We start from the raw sequence: 8,262 nt of genomic DNA, 5'->3' as shown, positions 1-8,262 counted from the left end.
TGTGTGTGTGTGTGTGTGTGTGTGTGTGTGTGGCCAGCTCAGCCCACCAGGGGGCGGGGCTGGCTGGCATGTGGTGCTGGGGGATTGAACCGCCGTCCCTGTGCTTTAGCTAAGCTTGTTCTAAGTAGGTGCTTTAGACCACTGAGCCATCTCACCAGCCCTAGGCATAATTCTTTTACCAGGGATATGGTTTTAGAATACTTTCCCCATCTATGTCTTACCTGTTCATTTTCTGATATCTTTTTTAGCATTTTTAATTAAATTTACTTTAACTGATACATAAAAACATTGTGAATGTTAATGTGGCAATGTGATATTTAGATATATCTATGCATTGTGCAAGGTTGAAATAATGTTAACAAAACCTGAACGTAACAATTACCATAGGGCACAACAATTTTACAGAGAAGTCATTCTTCCCAGAATTGCCGTATAAAGCATAAGCAAGTGCAAAATATTATCCATAAACATTAAGGCATGTGAGTGGACTGTACATGGGCTTGAAAATTACCAGATGGCCTGAGAATTATGCCCCTGCCCTGATTTCCTTGTTGACCATCACAGACAAGCGTGGTGTCTCTTTTTGGCTAGGCTTCAAACTGAGGAGGCAAAACTTCCTCTGCTCTCACCTGCCTGGCACACTGTACCTGACTGTGCTGAAGAAGTTGACTGTGGCTCCCTTCAAAACCCCAGGTAGTGGCCTGGGGAGATAGCTCAGTGGAATAAGTGCTTGCCTGGCAAGCACAAAGTTCTGAGTTGGATCCCTGATATTACCAAAAACAAACAAACAAAAAAAAAAAAAAGAAAGAAAAAGAAAACCCTAGGTAGTTCCAGCTGGATAGCTCAGTGGATTAAAGCACCTGTTTAGGAAGATGCAAGGACCAGGGTTCAATCCCCAGTGTGCCATGCCTGTCCCACCCCTGGAGCATGTTGAGATAGGAATTGAGAATGGACATAGTGGCACGTGCCTGTACTCCTAGCACTTCAGAGGCTGAAAAACAGGAGAATCACTATGAGTCCGATCTGTGTAATGAGACCCTGTAGAATCTGGACTAAATACCAAAAAAAAAAAAAAAAAAAAGCCCAGGTGGATTATGTAGCTTTTTATCTCCCCAGGCCTAGCTAACTACCTCATGCAGGAGGCACTAGGACCTGGAGGCAGGTAGGAAACACCCTATGCCAGTCATGCTGCCTGGTAGGAGAGCTCTGACCTGCTCTGCTTCCTGGCCACATGGTGGTTTGTGACTCCCCACTACCCTGCAGGCTTCTTGGCTTGCTATCAAGTTAAGACTCAAAATGAACTGACCACCAATTTTTCCCCAGGGAGAGAGAATGCATTTTTTTCCTCTCGCACTTGTTCTGTTCCCTCTCTTCCTCACTCAGAGGATCACTTTTACAGCCTCTTCTGGGGATCTGCTTTTTACAATCTGTGACAAATTTTATGATTCCTTGCCCTTCTGTCTTCAATTTATGTTGACACCTCATATTTGAAAGCCTTTTAGAGAGGAACACATTATGCAGTTAGAAAGCATCACTACTGCTTGCCTATTAGGTGGACCTGGTCTTGTGATTCAGGATCACTCAGTGTGCCCACAAGAGCCATACAGCCAATGGGAATACAGTGACTGTTAATGGAGAGAAAGACGTGCTAAGAGCATGAGATAGATACAGAAAATATGCAGTGAATCCGGGTGTGTTTTACTTCAGTATTCCCGCAATCAACAGGCCAGAGAGGAGTCATGGATTTTGCCAGAGGTCCATTTCCAACCTTGCACTAAAGGTGCCCTCATTTCTATAATTATTAGAGCTTCACTGCTGCTCTAACAAATGACAACGAATTTAATGACCTAAAGCAACCTAGATCTATCATCTACAGTTCAAGAAATCAACAGTCATACAATCAAGGTGTCAGAAAGACCATGTTCTTTCCAGAGGCCTAGGGGTAATCTGTTTTTCTTTTCCAGCTTCCTGGGGCATGTGTTTTCCTCAATTGTGACTACCCCCTCTTCAGAGCACATCACTGCATCTCTTTCTCTGCCTTAACGTCCTGTCTCAATCCAATCTTCTTGCCTTCCTTTATAAAAACCTCTGTGATTGTGTGGGGCCCACTTGAATAATTTAGGACAATCTTCCTGTCTCATGATCCCTACCTGCAAAGTCTTCCTCTGTAGGATAATATATTCACAAATTCTGAGGGGCCAGTGTGCACACATCTTGGAGGCTCCCTTCTTATGCCTACCACACTTTTCTACCTCTCTACTCTGGAGAAACCTTTTTCCCAGTCTTTTGCAGATTCCTTTCACTGTAACATCTCCCATATTGCATAGCGCTAGGATTTTTATTGATATTCACTATAGAGATATACAGGGGCTGGGGAGATGGCTCAGTGAAATAAGCGCTTCCCTGATAAGTGTAAGGGCCTGAGTTCAATCCCCGGTTCTGTCAGAAAAAAAAATAGATATACAAGAAAGTTGGCTTTTCAATTTGTTTTTCTGTTTTCTTTTTAGTCTTAAGCCCACCTGCACGAAAACAACTGAGTCTACAGTGGTAGGCTGTTCTCTGAGTACAAACTAGCAGACTCTGGCGGGATTTGGGGGTCCTTTCAGTGCTGAATTATCTGGGACTAATTCACAGAAGAATTTTAGGAATGAAGCCAGCTACATGTGTTAGTTACCTCAGAGACTTCAGGTCTTAAAGAGGGATTCTAACAGAATCAGGGCCTTTATCGTTTTCTAAAAGCTTTGCCATATCCCCTTATCTCTTCTGTAACTCAGCTAACAACTTCCTTTTAAGTTGTGCCCATTTAAAAACTTACATTATATTTGAGAAACTATGGATTTAGTGTATTATTAACTGTTTTACCAAATAGATGTTAAAATACACTCAAAAGTGCTGAGAATATCTCTCAAGTGGTAACACAGAAGAATCTTTTTGGGGGTTCCTTTGCATTTTTCTTATCAAGTTATAGTAAGGAGTATCTATAAGGATATATATGAAGAATGATTGCTAATGCGTGTACTTCTCTTCTGGGTGATGAAAATATTCTAATATTAGACTCTGATGTGCTATCATTTGGATATGGCTTGTGTGTGTCCCAGAGAAGAGATGTGTGGGAGCATTGGTCCTTAGAGTGGTAATGTGAGAGGTGGTGAGGCTTTTAAGATGTGGGTGCAAGTGGGAGGGCCTTGGTTCCCTGGGGGCTCTGTCCTTAAAACTGATGAAGATAATCCTCTGACATTATGAGTCAGTTCTCACTGGCAGTTTGTTTTAGAGTAAGTCTTCCCCCACCCAGAGTCCAACTTCCTGTTTCGAGACGCGATCTCTTTCTCACATGAACATTCCACCATTGAGTCACCATCCTCCATTAGACCCTCATCAGAGAGTACATTAAATAATAGGGGTTCCCAATCTTGGATACTCAGCTGCTCAAACTATTAGCTAAATAAATCTTTGTTTTCTTCAAAAGTAGCAGGTATTTCATTCAGTAATATAAAACACTAATATATAGCGAGCACTGCACAACTCTGAAACCATTTTATAGCTTTTTGGATCTTACACTTTACTTTTATTATTTTTTGTATTTTTAGGGAAGGGTCTACAGGGTGTTCAGGGTCTCACTACTAGATCAGAATCATAGTAATTCTGTTTACAGCCTTCCAAGAGCTGGGATCACAGGCACGTACCACCACACCCAGTCGCAATTGCCAACTCAGTGTGCCCCAGGGGCAGGGCTGGCACGGCATGCCCAGGGATCAAACCCCTAGCCCCTGTGCCTGCTTGCAGGTGCTTTAATCCACTGAGCTATTTGGTCAGCCCTTGGGTCTTACACTTTAAATGAAAGTTTATGGGATGTTAAGTTGTATCTCAGAAAACTGAAAATAGAAAAAAATTGAACTGATTTTAATGGCTTGCATAAAACTCATTTTTATGGGATTTTATTTGATTTAATTACTCCCAATTGCTTGTAATTATTTCCAAAGTTTCACTCTTCTAAAAATTGTGGTGGACATATTTCTACATAAATCTCTGTTTTCTTTAAATGATACATTCTAAGAATGGACACTGCTAGTGGGGAATACGATTTTTTTTAAGGAGCAGGTATAATTTCTAATAATACGAAAACAGGTGACAACAATTCTATGTCAACCTGAATATTCTGGTATTTTCATATTATGTTCAGAATACAATGCTAAACACTTCAAAACCGCTGTTGACCTGTTCCTTTTACTATGGTGACACAAAGTGCCACTCTAGTTGATGAGAGAACATTTTCATTTCTCATCACATGAATATATAAAGTGTACCTCTCTCTTTGTCACCAGTTGTTTAATTGTTACAGACCAATTGCTAGGAAAACAAGATAAGAGGCTAAATTGCTTTCCCTGCCTCAAATCTGTAGGGACTAGGGGCTAATTTTAGCACAATTTTTGTCAAAAGCAGGAAGCTATGCCCATGTAGTTTCATCTGCTGCAGTGCTATACTGCCTTCCCATCTTACTAGCATATGCTAGAATAAAATATACTAAGGTTAGTAATAATGATAGATACCATTGACTGGCAACCGTAGACTTCTTGAACAGAAAAGAATCTGCCTTCTTGGTTAATTGTACTAAATACTAAAAAAGAAATTCTCCCTGAAGGAACATAAAAGAAAAGAAGAGCCTGTATTTCCCAGCTAGTTTTTAGGTTTGTCCTCAAACTGAGCTCTTCCTCAATTATTAAACCTTCAGATTTAGCTAAGCAAATTGATTAATTAATTTCTTGATATTAACAGTGTTTGAAAGAGTCTCTATGCTGTCATGGGGAGCTGAGTGGGCTTTGAACAAGAATCCTGGGTTTTAGTTCCGACTCTATATGTGGCTCTGTAGTTCATATATCCTATCTGGATCTCATTTTCCCTGCTCTAGCTGTTTGTTTTGAGACAGCCTCATTATGTAGTTCACGCTGGCCTTGAACTTACTATGCATCCTAGGCTGGCCTCAAATGTGAAGCAGTCCTCCTGTCTCAGCCTCCCAAGTGCTGGGATTTCTAAGGGCCCTCTGGAGTATCATGTACTATGGTTCTAGAGAAACAACAGAATTACAAGTCTTCTGTTAAGGAGTAGTGTAGGGAACAAGTCTGAGAGTGAAGATCAAAGGAAACAAGCAGTAGTATCAACCTATTATGATCTGGGATATGTTAAGATAGATCTTTAAGATCATCACAAATAATATACACTTGAGGTTGCACACATCTTTACATTTACTAAAAATCACAGACCCATTCATATACAACAGAGGACTTTGTGATATGTAAATTATACCTTGATTAAAAGCATTACAAAATACACTTAACGGACATTTTTATCTCCAAATAATCATATATGTGGTATATGAAATTATGTGAATCTGCTGATTTATATACATGCATGAAAATGAGTGAGAGCAACAAGACATGTTAATAAGCTTGGGAGTTTTGTTGGCTCAGAGAAGCTGCTGGGCTCCAGGGAGATTGATGGAGCTAAAATGTCCTTGTCACTAGGGAGGCAACTATTGATTTCACTGACAAACCTTGTAATTATGGAGCACAATGCCTAGTTACATTAATGAGAAGGGAGTGAGAGAGTGGAGCTGGGGGCCCTGCTGGCAAGGAAGAGAGGGAAACTGGAGATCAATCTTCCTTAAGGTGTGGCTAGAGCACACTGGAGTAGAGAGGAGAAAGTGAACAATAGCTTGGAGGTGGCAACCAGTTTGCATCTTTCTATGACAAAGGTGTAAGACTTACTACCAGCACATGGCACAGGTCTAAATGGTAGAAAGGAACATTAAAACAGCATAGATGGTGAACAGAAAGTCTCACCACCCTCGGCACCCATTTACTGTCTCCAGAAGTTTCCACCTTTTCAATGTTTTTTGTACTTTCCAGAGGTATTCTATTATTCTACATATACACAAATACACTCACCCCCCGTATGTATTTCACACCTGATAGGGAACTGTTCACACTTTTTAAAAATCCCTTAACAACATACCTTGGAAAGCATTCCTTATAAGCACATGTTGATCTGCCTCATTGTTTGTTAAAATCTATATAGCATTTCCTTATACTAGCATTTATTTATTAAGTATTCTCTGAAGCACATTTAATTTATTTCAGAAGCACTTGGTTTATCTTAAATGTGATTTTACCACTAAACAGGAAAAGTATTGCTCAGTATAGTGTTAGTGGTAAAGGTTTGGAATTTTTTTTTGCTTAACTACTTGTTTATTTTTATTTTCATCTTTCTGGGATGCTTAATCACCTTAATTTCCTCAAGACTTTTTTTAAAAAAAACCTGATTTTGGTAATGCCATAAAGAGCTGCAGGAAAATTCAAGTGCAGACCACTTCTAAAGAGCTGATTTGGCCTGGCCAAATATACTCTGCCAGACAGGCTAGATTGCGGTTTCTACATATTCAATCTCCAGTATGTAAGGGAAACTTAAGCCTTCGAGAATACTGCCTTGGAAGAAAAATAACTTGAGAGATGGAGTAAAACAGAGGATGGACATTTCAGAGCACAGATTTGGTAAAAGGCGAAAGATTTATATGATCTGAAGAGAAACCAGAGTATGGGACACAGATTTAGAAGACTTGAGTTCTAGCACATTTTATCACTAACTTATATTTGGTAAGTGATACCCTTAAAGGTTCTGTTTTTCCACATATGTTAAATGGCAACAAAAATATCAAACACATTGTAATGCTGTTATGAGGACTGTGTGAGTTCAGAGCATCTCATGAAGTGCTTAGTAAATGTTAATTGTAAGTGTTACCATAGACATAAATCCAGAATTGCTAGAGCCCCAGGTAGAGCAAATACACATGCACACAGACTGTAACTGGAAAATTAAAAGATGGGCTAAGAAAAAAATGACCCTTCTCAGATATTTATTAAGCCAGAATTTAACAAAGAGCAAGGCAAATCTTTTTGAAAAGGTTCCAATAGATCTACAGTTAAAAATTTCCATTGTTATCACAAACTGTTGGAAAACATAATGCTATTCTTTGTAAATATATAAACACTTTCTTTGGTCCTCTTTGTAATTCTCCATATTACAATTTACTCATCAAAGGCAGAAGTCCTGAGTGTCAGCAAGATTAAAAAATAAGTCTTACATTTTTAGGGGGGAAATGTCCATTAGAAATCTAGCAGACATCTTACAAAAGAATTAGATCATTTGACATTTCATTAGGGGAAGACTGAGAAACAGTACTAGGAAGGAAGAACTAACTCGCATCCTAACAGACAGTGAAAGGGACTAGATTACTAATTGATGTAAGATTTTTGAAGGAAAATTTGGCAAAAGTTGATATATGTGTATAAATCTACACACACACACACACACACACACACACACACACACCCCACCTCACACCTGATTCTTTCCCCTGAACAAGTCTGTTCTGAAGCTATTAGGTAAGAACATACAAGGTAGGAATCCATGGCGGAGAGTTGGGGGACCCAGATCAGAGCATCAGAAACCAAATAGGGCGAGGAGGGTGTCCCTGTTATAAGTGATCAGGGTCAGGCACAGAGGGGATTGTGGTTTAAGTCTAAAGTGTACCCCAAATCTTACATATCTGGAAGGTGATTGGCTCACAACAGTGCTATAGTCATTGGTGGATCAGTCTACTGATGTGTTCATAACTGAATGTGCTATTAGGCGGTGGCATCTGGCAGGAGGAGGGAGCTCATGGGGGGCTTGATCTGGAAGGCTGCATCTCCCTCCCTGGTTCCTCCTTCTGTCTCTGCTTCCTGGCTGCTACAGGTCCAGTACCATTTCCTCATCCATGCTTTCACCATGCCCTCTGTGCCTTCGATACAGCACCACAGACTGAAATCAGAAGCCAAAATAAACCTCTGCTCCTTTGGGGTGCTGGATGTTTTGTCCCATCAATAAGAAGGTAACTAAGGCAGAAAGGTGGCTTTGCATGGAATACAGCCAGTGCCTGAGTGGGCTGTGCTGAAATGGCATGGCCTGGGCTGTCAGAGCCCGAGTATGATGAAGAGGACATCAGTGTGGAGGACAGGTGATATGGGGACTCAGAGACATGTATGGAGGCAGTTATTCTGGGGAATCAGAGGCCCCAGAAAAAAGATGCTACACTCAGGGAGAGGTAGTAATAGCAATGAAAGGTTGGTAGTGTTAGTTGTCTTTTTCTGTGTAATGATTTATGTCGAGACCCAGTGGCTTAAACCTACATGTATTTGGGCCAGAGAGATAGCTCAGCAGGCTTAACTG

The sequence above is a fragment of the Octodon degus genome, unplaced genomic scaffold, assembly GCF_000260255.1.
Source record: "Octodon degus isolate 3935 unplaced genomic scaffold, OctDeg1.0 scaffold00236, whole genome shotgun sequence".
In the NCBI taxonomy this organism is placed as follows: domain Eukaryota; kingdom Metazoa; phylum Chordata; class Mammalia; order Rodentia; family Octodontidae; genus Octodon; species Octodon degus.
This window is presented reverse-complemented; position numbering follows the sequence as displayed.